This window comes from Gambusia affinis, linkage group LG09, assembly GCF_019740435.1.
Source record: "Gambusia affinis linkage group LG09, SWU_Gaff_1.0, whole genome shotgun sequence".
In the NCBI taxonomy this organism is placed as follows: Eukaryota; Metazoa; Chordata; class Actinopteri; order Cyprinodontiformes; family Poeciliidae; genus Gambusia; species Gambusia affinis.
In genome coordinates, this window is record NC_057876.1 from 19,405,262 (window position 1) to 19,420,388 (window position 15,127).

Consider the following 15,127-nt stretch of genomic DNA (forward strand, 5'->3'; position numbering starts at 1 on the left):
TAGGTTCCTGCCCAAACATTAAGAGAAATGGTGACTCTCCAGTAGACTGGTGAGGAGTAGTATTATAACAATAAAGAACCTGGGGCAAACAGGCATGCCAATCTCTTTTTCGGGACACAGGCAGTGTTCTTAACAGGTTGTGCAGTGTCCGATTGAAGCGCTCACATTGGCCATTTCCTTCTGGATGGTAAGGAGTGGTGCGTGATTTTACAATGCCATACAAGTTACACAGCTGCTGGATAAGCAAGCTCTCAGTTACGACCCTGATCGAGTGCAACCGAGCAGGAACACCAAACTTGTAAAACCATTCAGACACCAAAACCTTAGCCACAGTGGCCGCTCGCTGATCCCGTGTAGGGACAGCAACAGTATATTTACTAAAAACATCCGTCAAGACCAAAACATTTTCCAAACCATTATGGGTGGGCTCTAAGGTGGTATAATCAATGGCCAAAATTTCATTAGGACGTGATGCCAGTAAATGTCCCATATAGCCATAAGCTTTAGGGTGAACATCCTTTGCCACTTGGCATCTCTCACAAGCCTGGCACCATTGAGCCACATCAGAGGCCATATGAGGCCAATAACACCGGGACCGTAAGAGCGCCAATGTTCGCTCCACTCCCTGGTGACCATGCTCTTCATGGACTTTAGTCAGAACATCCTTAATTAGCACACTTGGCAACACCAGCTGGAACACAGCATCACCACCATCTGATCTAAATACCTTTCGATAGAGAACTCCATCTCTCTCGACAAACCGGTCCCACTGCCGCAGCAGAACCAAAGTGGACGGGGACAGCTGGGCTCGCTCCTCTCGACTGGGATGCTGTCCTTTCCTCCAGAACACCAACACGTCCTGTAAAAAAGGATCAGCCTGCTGCAAAGCACAAAGTTCGGCCGTAGTATACTGCGGCAAAACTGCAACAACCGCCTGGGTTGCCTCAACCTTTTCAAACCCCAAAGCATCCTGCAATGCTTTAGGCAAAACTGTACCTGGGAGCATTGCTTTCACATCTGGCGGATCAGGTGGATGCTGACGAGAAAGTGCATCAGCATTGGTATTACACCGCCCTGACCGATACTTGATCTCAAAATCAAAAGAGGCTAGCTGAGCAGCCCACCTCTGTTCAGTGGCAGCCAATTTAGCAGTGGACAAATGGCTGAGAGGGTTGTTATCAGTATATACAATACATTTGTTTCCCAACAGATACTCTCTAAACTTGTCAGTCATGGCCCACTTGAGGGCCAGAAACTCAAGCTTCATGGAGCTGTAATTTGCCATGTTTCGCTCTGTGGGTCTCAAGCCTCGACTAGCATAAGCAATCGGTCTCACTTTGCCTGCCTGCATTTGCGAGAGGACTGCTCCCAGGCCACCATGGCTGGCATCAACCTCCAAGTCCAAAATGGTTGAGTAAAATCTGCATAGGCTACCACTGGTGTTGTTGTTAGCTTAGCCTTCAAGGCTTCAAAGCTCTTTTGACATTCATCAGTCCAACATGCAACAAGTCCACGATCAGGCTTCTTACCGGTACCACCACACTGAGCCACCGCTTTATGCAAGGGAGCTGCCAATTTTGCAAAACCTTCCCCAAAACGATGGTAATAACTGGCAAAACCAAGGAAGGACCGAAGTTCTGAGGCCTTAGTGGGAGTTGGCCAATTGGCTACAACTTCAGTTTTACTAGGATCTGTAGCAACCCCCTCACCAGAAATCACATGTCCTAAATAACGTACCTCCTTTTGAAAGAAGGAACATTTACTGAGCTTTGCTTTAAGCCCCTGTTGTTTAAGTCGACCCAGCACCACTTTCAAGCGCTCCAGATGTTGATCCACACTTGAAGAGAAAACAACAATGTCATCAAGATATAACAGGACAGACTGGTACTGTTGGTCCCCAAAAATCCGCTGCATTAGCCGTTGGAAAGTGCTAGGCGCATTACAGAGCCCGAAAGGCATTCGGTTCCATTCAAACAGCCCAAAGGGAGTACAGAAAGCAGTTTTTGGACGGTCTGCCTCCACAACTGGAACCTGATTATATCCGCTAGCGAGATCGAGGGTAGAAAACCAGCATGCACCAGACAAGGCATCCAACGATTCTTCTATTCGTGGAAGGGGGAAAGAGTCTTTCCGGGTCTTACTATTTAGTCTTCTATAGTCAACACACATACGAATACTCCCATCTTTCTTCCTCACTAAGACTATGGGAGATGCATATGGGCTGCTACTTTCTCCAATGATCTGTGAAGCAAGTAACTGATTTATATGGTCCTTCACCACCTCATAATCAGAAGGCGGAATACGCCGATAGCGTTGTTTAACTGGAACATCATCAACCAGAGGAATGTGTGGGCTATCACATTAGTACAGCCCAGGTCACCATCATGAGAGGAGAAAACTGTCATATACTGATTGAGCAATGACCTTACCTGACCCTGTCCTTCCACAGACAAAGAGGACAAATCCAGGTCCTCCACCTGCTGTTGCACATTAACTGAGGCTGTCTGGCACACCATCGTAGCTACCTTTGCTGGGACTTCTGTAATTCCTGCAGGGAGACTAACAACATTGACAACATTTAAGGTGCCAACAATAGTGCGGGGATATACCACCACCTCCGTTGTACCAACATTGATAATGGGCACATAAGCTGTACCCCTGATTACCTGAACCAAGGCAGGGAAGCAAGCAAACCAGAAGGCAATCCGGACTCTAAAGGCTCAAACAAAACAGTAGAACCTGAGTACACATCAGAACATGTGGCAGCCACAATCTTCATGACTCCACCAGGGATCCGACAGCCCTTCTTACCCCTGACCTTAACCCTTCCAGGACTACCTCGAGGCTCTCGTGAGTTGGCAGACTGGCACTGCTGCAGTGCCTGCATGACTGACTGAGGGGCCTCTGAAACACCAGACACAGAAGACCAAGCTACACCATGTTGCCCAAACAGTTCTTGGTAACACTTCCTGATCACATTCATCCCCAAAACACCTGGGACTTTAGCTGGGACCTCACCACCCGGGTCCTGCACAACCAAAACACCACAGTGGGGAATCAATTTACCACAGAGGTGCACATCAAGTTCCAAATAGCCAATATAAGGAATCTTAAGACCATTGGCAGCTCTAAGCTCCAACCAATGACACGACTGGAGGTGCTCTGAACCCCAAGACTCCATATGCTGACGAAAAAAGCTTTCAGAAACTGTGGACACCATCGAACCAGTATCCACCAAACATGGGACTGTCACCCCACCCATGACTACATCTGCATGAGGGCAATCTGAAATCAACTTAGAAGCACCCAAACTTCCAATAGTGGCTAGTGAGCCAATAGCATCCCCACCCAAACTGTGGCTCAGCAGTTCGGTGGGAACTAGTTTTCCGCCACAGAAGCAGCACGGGACTGGGCAGCTGAATTTGGCGGACATTGGGTTCGACGGGGGACACGCACCCCATCACACTCTCGTGCAAAATGACCTGGCTGGTTGCACCGCCTGCAGATTACTGGACCAGTGGTGCGTGGATGATTAGGGCGGTGGAGATTCTGCAAATGAGAAATGCTCTCACTAAGCTGCTGGAGCTGCTTTTGCTGACACTTAAGCATTTCTCTTATCTGACTCATTTCCGTTGCTGATGTTAAGGAAGCTACCTGAGGACCACCATGTACCCCATACTGGACGCCACAAACTGAAGGAAACGACTGGCTACGGCTCCTCCCACCATGAGGTACCCCTTCGCGTTCCCACTGGATTGCTGCGGCCCTAACCTCAAGTAAAGTGCTGTCAGGCCTCGTGCGTACCAGCTGCTTCAGCTCGCGTCTCAGGGAACTGTCCAACACCTGTTCAACAAACTGATCTCTTAACAGCGTCTCAGAATTCAACATACCAGTAGGTGCACGTTGCTTTACCCTCTCCATAAGGCCCATTAATGCGAGGGAGAACTCCTGAAGACTCTCTCCCTCTTGTTGTCTTCTAGAAAAGAAGGCCTCTTGAAGAGCCACATAGGACTCAGAACAACCATACAACTCTTGTAGGATCTCAAATATTCTAGCAGGGTCCTCTCTCTCTGCACTAGAGCGATACTTTATTTCATTTCTAGCTTCTCCCTCCAGGTGGTCAAACAGGAAAAACGCTTGGTCAGCTACAGACAGATGTCGGGCTCTCATACACACCCTCGCTTCCTCAGTCCACTCACTCAAACCTATACCTGTCCTTCCTCTAAAGATGGGACATTTCCTATCTCTAGGCACAAAAATCAGTCTCTCTGCTACAGGGAGACTAGGTGTGGAAGGGGCATTAGGCAATGCTGATGAAGTGGATGGCTGAGCACTTAAACTAGCCTGTCCTTGTCGCAACTGCTCATTGTCAGCTCTTAAGCTTGCTACCAGATCTTTAAGTTCCTGAATTTCTTCTTCCATAATTATCACCAGCTTATTCTGCTTCTTGTGATTACTACAGTGCAGAATTACAACCTAAGGTTAACTGTTAACACCTCACCCACCGCTTTGATGCTCTGCACGAAACCACTGCTGCTCTGTTGACGGATTAGCCAATCTGCACAAACAAAAAAGAAGAGAAGAACACACAAAAAAAATACAAATATTTAAAAAACTACTTGTCTCAGATGTTCATAAAAAGCATGAATCCTGCTCACAGCGCCAAAAATGTGGCGAGACTAGATTGAAATCGGGAAATTGTAAAGTTCTAAACCCAAATAAAATTGCTCCACAGCGCCACCTTGGGAATTTCACCCAAGGAATATTACTCCCCTTTTTGATAGGACACACAAGTTCACTCATGCATGGATTAAGACATCTGAGACAAGTTTAAAATGTACAAACAGCTTTTTATTAAATGCTTCTTAAAATATTCTTTTTAAAACCAATTCTTTATAACACTAAAGGGAAAAAAAGAAAAGTAACTACAGTAGCTGAGGTTACCCGGAAGGGGCCACTATAAGACGGTATCCATCCAAACACAGCAAACAAAACCCCTGTAAAACACCAGACGCAGTGAGACAACCCAAACTCAGGAATCACGGCACACAAAAAAAGAAGACACCGTCACTACACCAACACCGCCGCCGGGCCTCAGCACTGCCAACAAAGAGAGAAAAGAACAATTAATAATGACAACAATCCAAAATATACAACGAAAAGAAAACAATATCAGCCTAAATGTATAAATAGTTAGATCACACCAAAAAGGCTGGAACAAAAATAAAGAAAAACAAATTAAAATGTCCGAATCTGGTGCGACCCTCTGGCCACGCCGCAACAGGAGGTGAATTGAGCGCGCCGGTGCCACACGCCAATGCCGCACGCCAAACACCACTTCAATAAGGGCGTGTAGCCGCCACCACGATCCGAGGTTGATGCGCAGAATCCGGGATATCAACAGAGCAGCAATGGTAATATGGGGGAGATCTGTAAAAGTTAATTAGTCACTATTTAACAGAACTGCAACAAATTGGCGCTAACAATGAGCGTTACTTCTTACCTCCCAATCCAGACAAACTCATGTACGCGCGCACACACACACAAACCGACGAGGAGGAGGAGGAGAGCCGCAGAGTAGCGTTTTGCCTATGATCACACCTGGATTTAGATCTTCTGTGAACAAACAGCAATAGTGCAGAGAGAGGGGAGACCTACCACCACAAGATCAGAGCAGCGTGCACCTGATGTTATGCCTTTTTGGCTGTCAGTCCCTGAGACGCAAGTCACAGCCAAGCTTGAGGAAGACATGTGTGTCCGATTGGGCGCAGCGGCTTCTTATATACCACGCCCACTTTGCCCAACCGGAACCCCGCACCTGAAAGCTATTTGTATAGCAATATATATATATTTCTATACCACTACAGACTGTTTCCACACCTGATAGTCTGGTAGACTCTCAATGATTGGGGACCAAGATTGGAACATTTGATTTCATTTCCAGCTGATTTGTTTCATTTTCACACTGCACTGTGTCAAATGAACCAAACCTTTGAAAACTCTGTTCACCCATTTATCTATTGTGGTACTGCATCACAAACCACTAGAAACGACATGAAAACCTCTGAAGAGGACAATGAGCGCAACTTCTTTCTTTACAAAATGTAAGCAAAAATGGAGTGGTGTCAGATTTTAGTTGTAGGATTTCACTTTTATTGTTGGTAAAAGACCACGTGCTACTTCTCCCTCTAACGATAGACATGCATTTGTTTTGGTTGTACTTGCTCAGAATACCCTGGGCTATATTTTGTTTTCTGCTTTTGGAGCAGTCTCCGGTTTGCCTGCATTGTCATGAATTTGAATCACACCAGAATTCAGCTCAGCCGAATTGAGACCTAGATTTTTAGGTGGACCAGAGTTTGGTGCTTCGGTCCACATCAGACCAAAAAAGATAACTTTTTGATGATGCCATGGAGTCTCCTTCAGGCCTTCATTTGTCAAATTTACTGCAGAAGAACTCACCAGAGGCATGTTTCTTGCTTCTGAACAGACTGAATGACATTAAATGCTATGATACTAATCAAGGTTAAACACTTTGAAACATCACTTTAATTCAAGGATTGATTGTCTCTTTAAAGGTGCCAGCAAACCATTCCACTCTATTTAGTACTTCTTTGTAAAATTTGAAACCATGTTTATTTTTTATTCTGTCTTTAATGGCAAGGAGGATTGCACTAGACAATCACTTCAGGATTAAGGATATACTGTCAACAGAATATTGGAGTATTTATAGTAATAGATTTAAAACTGAATGGGCACATTTTTCCTTAGCTCATTATCTGACTCATGTTACAGTGAATGACTCTTAAATGATATTTTATTTGGCCTTAAAAACTAATTTGTTAAACTTTGCAGAAACCTTGAAACAGCAAATGATGCTCATTTGAGAGGTATAGTTTTACCGTCCTCAATGAAGCTCTGGTGAATGTGTGCAGACTTTGTCATTACTCAACCTTTGTTAGCTTGTAACAGATTCAGGGCTGGGTGTCACCGCAATATTTCACTTCGTGCTGAGAACAAAATCTAAGAGGAAGAGGCCCCCGGAGGAGGTCATGTGAGCAGCAGATGACGGGATCTAGACCATTGCCAATGAGTGCATCACAGATTAAAGGTCCATGCGATGAAATTTAAGCGTGAGGGACAGAAACCTGACCACCTTAGTGATCCTCGTCTACACAGACCTGGCTAATCTCTAGTAGCTAATGAGGCACCTGGTCTTTGTTCAGTAAATCTTCTCTGAAAAAGCACCTAAATCCTCTCAGGACAGATGATACAGATGGCTTTATAAATGGTTGTAAGCTGTATTAATTAATCACCTTCACGGTCCAGCCTTTCCTGGCTCACACACAACTGTAACAAGGTTTGAGTTGAGCTTTTTTTTTTTTTTTGGTACCCAAGTCAATACCACTAAAATTATGACATTTTTATGGGAATTAGGTGTATTTGGAAACCCTGAGACAAACAAAACAAACAGCATGTTTTCATGCATATTTCTCACATACATTTCCCCCAGGTGCCTTTAAATGGGACTTTCTTTGACTGCAAACAGCTATGAAACTCAGTGGCGAGTGAAGCAGCCCAGGTGGGGTCATTCCTACGCACGTGTATTGTTTCGCCTGAGTGGACGTCTTAGGATACGTCTCTGTTGAATTCCTGTCCAGAGCTGTCACCGGCGCTGACAGGCAAGTCTGGCTCTTGGCTTTGCTGCTGTTTAGACAGGTGTTTTAGCAAGGAAAACAACTGCAGCAATAGAATATCAGAGCGAGGATAATTCCTGGGGTAGAATTGGCAAAAGACAAAAATGATTGGTGTCTAAATTCATTTATCAAGGACTCTAGTTCAATATATATTTGCAAATGTTTAGGTTTGTTCTTCAGTTTTAGGATAACTGATATAATAAGTGACTCTATATCAATATATGTAGCCAGTCTCATTCAGTTTCATAATTTATCACCTGAATACTTTACCTATCATGAGAAATTAGTCACTTTTAAAAAAATGGAACGGAGAGTCTGCATATATTCAGGTAAAAATCAGAATAAAATAATACAAATACACTCTAATACAATTCTTCCATCTGCTTCTACAAAAGAAAAAGTGAAAGCATCATCTAAACTGTTGGTTTCCAAAACTGGGCTTGGGCCTTTTTTTGGGGGTCACAAATCATCAAGTATTGGATGTGTGCCTCAAATTAACTCAAATGAGCCAGTCAATCAGAGATTTGTGAAAGAAAACCCAAAAGGTTTGACTCAGGTCATACAGTTAAAAGACATTTATTCCTGATACTTACCAAATATATATAAACTTCTAAAGTAAAAGATTTCAATTAATCTGGACATGGACATTTTGTGCAGGTTGACCAGACTTTGGAATATTGAATATTTGTACTTTTTCTCATTTTAAAATGCTGAAATTTCAAATGAAGAAAAAATTAATTATGAATAAAGTAATTGAACTATGCCAAGCATTTTAAAGATGGAAAAACAGTCAGCTTTGTGGGAACTTCTTACAGAAGATTGTTGCATATACACAAAAATATTAATAGACTGGTAAGTCGACGAGGCTTGGTTTGAACGCATTTGGTTTTCTTCTTACTGGTTCTAAATGAAAATAGCATTTATTTAATAATGCACTGCACTAGCAGCTTCTCAGGGTGAAGCTTAATAGAGGAAGCGTAATAGCTTAAAAATACCTACACATTGAAAGTTTCAGGATGTACAAAGTCACAACCAAATCATTCTTATTAATAACTTAGATGTGTGTAAGCGGTCAGATTTTTTGTGTGGTCACTACAATCACTTTAGTTCCAGCAAAGAGGCAGAAATAAACTGACAAAAAATGTTTTTATGTACTCAGCTCTTTAAATTTACTCGGGACTTATGATCTCAGTTTGTGTTTCGGTTTACCACCAAAACTAGAACACTTCTTCGTCCCAGAAACCTGCTTATTTAAAATCAGTATGTACAATTCATGCCTTTTTGGATTTCCCTTTCCTCATTCTTATTCGTCTGGGTTTCTCATTGCTGAAACTCTGCTATGACAGTCTCAAAATCCACACGACAAGCTGGTAAGAGGGTCCATAGTTGTGGGCTGGGCTCTCGTTTTGTGTTTGGGCAGATAGGGGCCAACACCCTCTTGATTACCCTCTCACTCTCATCTGTTTTCCACCTGTGTAGAGTGCCAGACCCACAGTGCTGTGGGAGAAGGCAGAACTGAGTCAGGCCCTCTCATGAGCTCTGGTCCCGCTGGTTCCTATATTAGTTCCCATCCGCTGTTGCACTGGGCCAGCCAGCGGTGACTGGATTGACAAGCAAGACAGATACAGAACCTGAAATAGGAAAACATTGCATCCATTTATTCAGCACTCTTAAGGAGAGTCGACGGCGCTTAGTTCCCACGATGCGACAGGAAGATTACACTCTTTTTGCTGCAGGGTTTCTCAGAAAGTCTGTTTGCATTTTAAGTTGAAGAAATGCTAATTCTGCTCATCTCATTTGCTGTTTGTGTAGAGCAGTGGCAAGGTCCTGGTAGGTGCCCTGTGTCTGTTCCAGCAAAGAGCCACTCGACTTATTTTAGGGGTAAGGATGTGGCCATTCAGAGGGGTCGTATATTTAGTCTGCTGGTGTGGTGAGAAGTCAGGCCAGAAAAAGCAGAGATTCTGAGAAAGACGCCCAGGGGACACAAAACTGAAAGTCTGACGCACTCCAGAAAGTGTGCATTGGTGCTTTCTCAGCGTAATCCGAATAGAAAAGAATAGAAATATCCTTTATTGTCCCACAATGGGAATATTTCTGTGCAACAGCATCAAAGTTACAGGCAATATAAGGGGATAGACCCATAAAGATAGAATATGAAATAGGAAAACAAAAAAATATAGTGCAGATACAGTGTAGTTACAAAAATAGTGTACTCCAGTCCAGAGGAATGTGCAGCTGAGTTGGTTAGTTAAAACCTGTACAAAATGTGAATGACTCTTTGAGCATTAAAAGACAGGCTAGTTACAATTAGAACTAAGGAACATAGAGCTAGAGGAACTAGGAGATCTAAACAAATAAATAACATAACTAGAATAACTAAAGGAAGATATACATAGACTCGGACATGGAAGAATAACTGAACCCATGGTGACGAAATTAAGAAATAAACATTACTAGAAACACTGCAGGGAGCCTGAAATAAGAAATAACTAGAAGGATAAAATAGAATTAAACTATAATCATTAAAGAAGGCTTGACAGGGACTCAGATAAACAAGGACAGAACTTGAGGTAACTAAAGAATGAACCTAGAAACACTAAATAGGACTGAAAAATAAGGAAAGCAATAAGATAATTCTTATTTCACTAAAAGCCTCAAATAATAATAATAATAATAATAATAATAATAATAATAATAATAATAATAATAATAATAATAATAATAATAATAATAATAATAATAATAATAATAATAATAATAATAATAATAATAATGCTCTGTTGGAGAAAAACACAGTGATGTTGCCATGTAAGTGATATTAATTATATTTACCTGGACACTTAACCTGTTTCTTAGCTCCTCAGTTCAGCCTTTGCTCGTCTTCAGACAGAGACACCGTTGCTGGTTGGAAACAGAGTTGGGTATCACTTCTTACTGTATCATTAGTCAGAGACATGAGGAGAAAGGAGCTGATGGAGTACAATGAAAATATAAAGAGGGAGGCAGATTACAGGATCATTACTCAACTTTGCTTTCCTCTGTCTACTTACTTTGTAATTCCTTCTTCATTGTTCCCTCAAAAAATGCTGTATGCAAACCTTATACAGCTGCTATTCAGTTTTAAGTGATATTCATTACCAACCACTGGAAATAGCATTTATTTTATGATGACACTTCTTAGTGGGCTTTACAAAAGCAACTCAAGAGTTTCTGCAGGGCCTTCAGGCACTACAAAGTGTGACTTTACAGGTGAGTATTGCTGTGAAAAAATATTCCTTCCTCTATAGATTTCCTCTGTTTTTGCTCTTTTGGCATACTTAGACTTTTCAGATCATTAACTAGTTTCTTTCATTAAACAAAGACAATATACAGCAAATAAAAAGACAGATTTCATTTGATAATTCATTCTATTAAGGAATTAAGCTATCCAGCTCAACATGGCCTGATGTAAAAAAAAAAAAAAAGAAAAAAAAATTATGGAAAAAATCATTATTTGAAATCCAATTTTTTTGTTAGTTTGATGATTGGAATATATTTAGCTGTGACAAAACAACAAAAACAGAATAAATCTGCGCTACGTATTTTCTTTTTATAATACAGTAGGCTGGAGAGTAGCCTGTGACTTAACTAGAGCGACAACAGTGACTGCCAAAATGAATTGAACATTATTGGTAATCACATATGGCATATATGGCTTATACCCTCTAGTTGCTTGGAAATATAGTAATAATAAGTTGATCTGAGCCACAAATTTCGTCCCATTTAACATGCAACAGGGTGGAACTTCACTGAATCTGACTGGAAAATTCATTCAGTGCAGAGCATCAAAAATGAGCCTCTTGTTCAGGCCTCAGTGGAGAAACAATAGTCTATGAAGATGACACTATCACAATTTCATTTCTTTTTGTTGACATCCATGAGTGATTGCTTCAGGTGTTAGCTTCCCAACAGGGACGACCGCTCCACTAGCACAAATGTGCTCAGCTGTGTTGAAAACATGTGGTCTGTCTAACCTGCCTCTTCCCAAAGAGCAAATATGGACATAAATCTTAATTTTTCCACCAGGTGTTTTTGGGAAATGGTGTACTGATGTGTACAGAGGGCATGCATCATCAGTGAACCTCCACAACGTCAACTTGTCAGCTATTGAAGCTTATTTTTGTGTGATGGAAATGTTTTTCTCATCGACAAAGATTTTGGAAATGTTTGTTGTAATCCTGAGATAAGAACAGTAAACACAACTTCAGTGTATTTTGTTGAGGATTTTAACAAATTAGCCTGTTTTTATGAAGCAGAGATAAAATGATTGTTCTTATTATTTAGAATTGAATAATGAAAATTTTGGCATGGATTTCTTTTTAATCCATTTATTTTAACTCTAAAATAAAATCTGGTGAAACAAGTTGTCATTTGATGAGTAAAAATTATTTCATCTTTGTATAAATCCAGCTGTTTTATAAAGACCTTATAGATTTGTTAGAAATTATTTAACAAAGAGAATCATGAGAATCGTGAAAGAAGGCTAGGAAGAAGTTAAAGGTGAGTTTGGGTTATGAAACACTATCACAGGTTTTGAACACTTCCAGAGGACTATTCACCTGAAATTAGAGTGTTGCACAATTGGAAAACCTACCAAGACGTGGTTGACCATGTAATCTAACTAACTGGTCATAAAGAACATTAGTCAGCAGCAAAAGATCCCATAATAAGACAAGAGCTGCTGGGATCCACATTATAATACTACATATCCTCCTCATTGTAAAACCTGGTGGTGGCAGCATCTTGCTGTCAGGATGCTTTTCTTTAGCAGTGAAATAATTTGATCAGCGTTATTGGCAAGAAAGATTAAACAATGCTGTAAGAGCTACAATGGAAACGTTTAATCCAAAGCACGATTTTTATTTCTTCGATTGGACCAGCCAAAGTCTAGATCCAAAACTAACAGCTTGTGCTATTTTGAGAAGAACAGTGGGCAAAATGCTTCAGTCTTTTTCTGCGTAAGGCTGGCAAAGAGGCATCCCAGAAGACTTGTAGCTTTAATTAGAGCAAATAGTGTTTTATGAAATATAGCTTCAAGGGAGCTGCCACACTTTTCAGATTTTACTATGTAAAAATTTATGAACAAATTAATTTTCACATTAATTTGTCACATTCTTGTCTTTACCCCAATGAAACCCATTTAAGGTTGTGCTTGGAACTTGACAACACGGAGGCTGAAATTACTCTGCGTAGCACTGGATTTACAAAAAAAGCTACGGGACGCCACCCACTAAACTAAAATTCATCCAAATCCCAATATTATTGTCATAGTTTTGGTATTTCTGTGTGTTTCTTCAATATAGAGTGTGACATTGCAATAAAGGGCTTATAGAAAATGTAATTATGAAATAGTCACAGCTTTCAGCTGCTTTTAGGAAGGTGTTTGATCCTGTGATAAACTGCTCAACACTTAAACATGTTGTAAATTAACATGTCTAAAACATGTTCAGCTTATCCTAGAGCTCCTCACATGTTCACAGAGTTACTCTAAATGCCATCAGCATGCACCCCATGCTCATTTCCTTCTGGACAGTCGGACTGATATTGTGTAGTTTGATCTTAGCAGGATCCTCAGACTGAAAACAACCCTGGAACATAAAAAGTTTACCGGTAAGCTCTTGTTTCAGGTGATGGTGAGAGTGTAAACAAATGCAGGAAATTCAGTTTGAGAGGAAGACTTTTCAGGTTTACACTTCATTACGAGACCCAAACACTTTAAACAATCTGAAAAGTTTGCCACTTTGTTTGCAATGTAAAACGTTGAAAAGCCCAAAGCAGGTCCAAACGCAACATTTTTGTTTTCTTGCACTTTTTCAGATGGGTCTAAAGGCTGTGTTTTGTTTTCATAAAGCCACGTCAGCCTGAACACAGGTGAAGGCTGCTTCCGACCTGCGTCCCTGCAGCTGGAAGGAATTCCATATCTTGCTGAAGGGCACCTCAGCAGGGTAGATTTTGGCTGTCAAGAGGAATTGAGCCCCAGCTGTTTGGCTGAAGTACCATAACACCAATCACCACCCCACCCCACTGGTTTAGCCAACAACAATATATAGCTAAATGAGCGACTGGCACGCCTCAGAGCGGCGCAGAAATGTTTAAATTGAGGGATTTTTCTTGCTGCGTTTGAAAGAAATGTGCCGCGACAGTGCGTGGGTCATTTCTTGGAGGTAACGGACAGCGTCCTACCACTGTTTTGCCAGTAAGGAAACTTGCATGTTGGAAAAAAGTAGCAGGATTACGTCGTGAAGCACGACAGCGCTGATATAATGTGAGGTGACGTTAGAACTCCTCGCTGTGTCCAACACAATGTGGCCAGTGTGGAGAGCCTGGATGGTGTGACTTTTTTCAGAGTATCCATCACAGCATCACGAACGCTGCAGGTCTCACTTATTGTACGCAGCAGTGTTAATCAAAACCAGCCTGCGCCAGGGGCTCAACGGTCATCAGCCAAGAAGAGGAAATTATTGATGGAAATAAAGGTGGTGCGCTGCCCTGAAGGCTCACCCTTACAAACATACTTAATGTTGAGTTCTGGACAGGCCGCACGATGAACAAGGAGGAGTTGTTCACATCTGATTTACGGGCTGCTTTTGTCATACACCGAGCCAAAGAAGGAGTCATGCTTATATTGGCGGCTTCTGTTTCCATTTCTTGACCTGCACTGAATGTCCACTAAAAGTTAATAAGTTTTTAATATTTTCTTACTTTGAAAATTGCCTTCGGACAGAGCGGAGCCTGTGATTTACTGACGTCGGTTGCTTGAGCTAAACATCAAGGAGCTTTTCCCCACCCCCACCCGTTTAATAACATATGAAATCACTTAGAAGTAGCTACTAATTCACATTGATCTGCCAAACTGGTTTTATGCAGACATGCAGCCATTACAGAATGTGATGACATTGCGTGTGCGAGGCATGGCTGGCTGCCATAATTTGGAAAGAGAAGTGCCACAGAGAAAAGTGTCACAAAAGAAGAAAAGGAGCCGTGAGGGTCAGGTTCCCGAGCGCAGGCTGTTGTGTGAAGTGTCTGATGATTGCCAAGCTGTTCTGAAGACGCTGCTGGACAGGGAGGTGAGAGGCAGGTTAATTACTATACTGAGAGGGAAGGGTGAGATGCTTTACAGAGCCCTTTGTGGTCCCTGGTCTTGGGTTTCCAGATCAGAGATGTGTGAGCCAAAGGTGCTGGAAGATGGCAGAGGGTGACGCTGCCCTGGCCAATTCCATCCTCAAGTCACCTCATCGATCATCGGAGACAGGATCAATGAGAGGTGTGTGAAAATTGTACCATTACACTTGCAGTTGGTCTCAAGCTGAAGGAAGGAATAATACTGTCTGGTAATAAGGCCAAGTTTGCATATAATGTTTAGTTATTTCGCCCAAATTTCTTTTTTAATA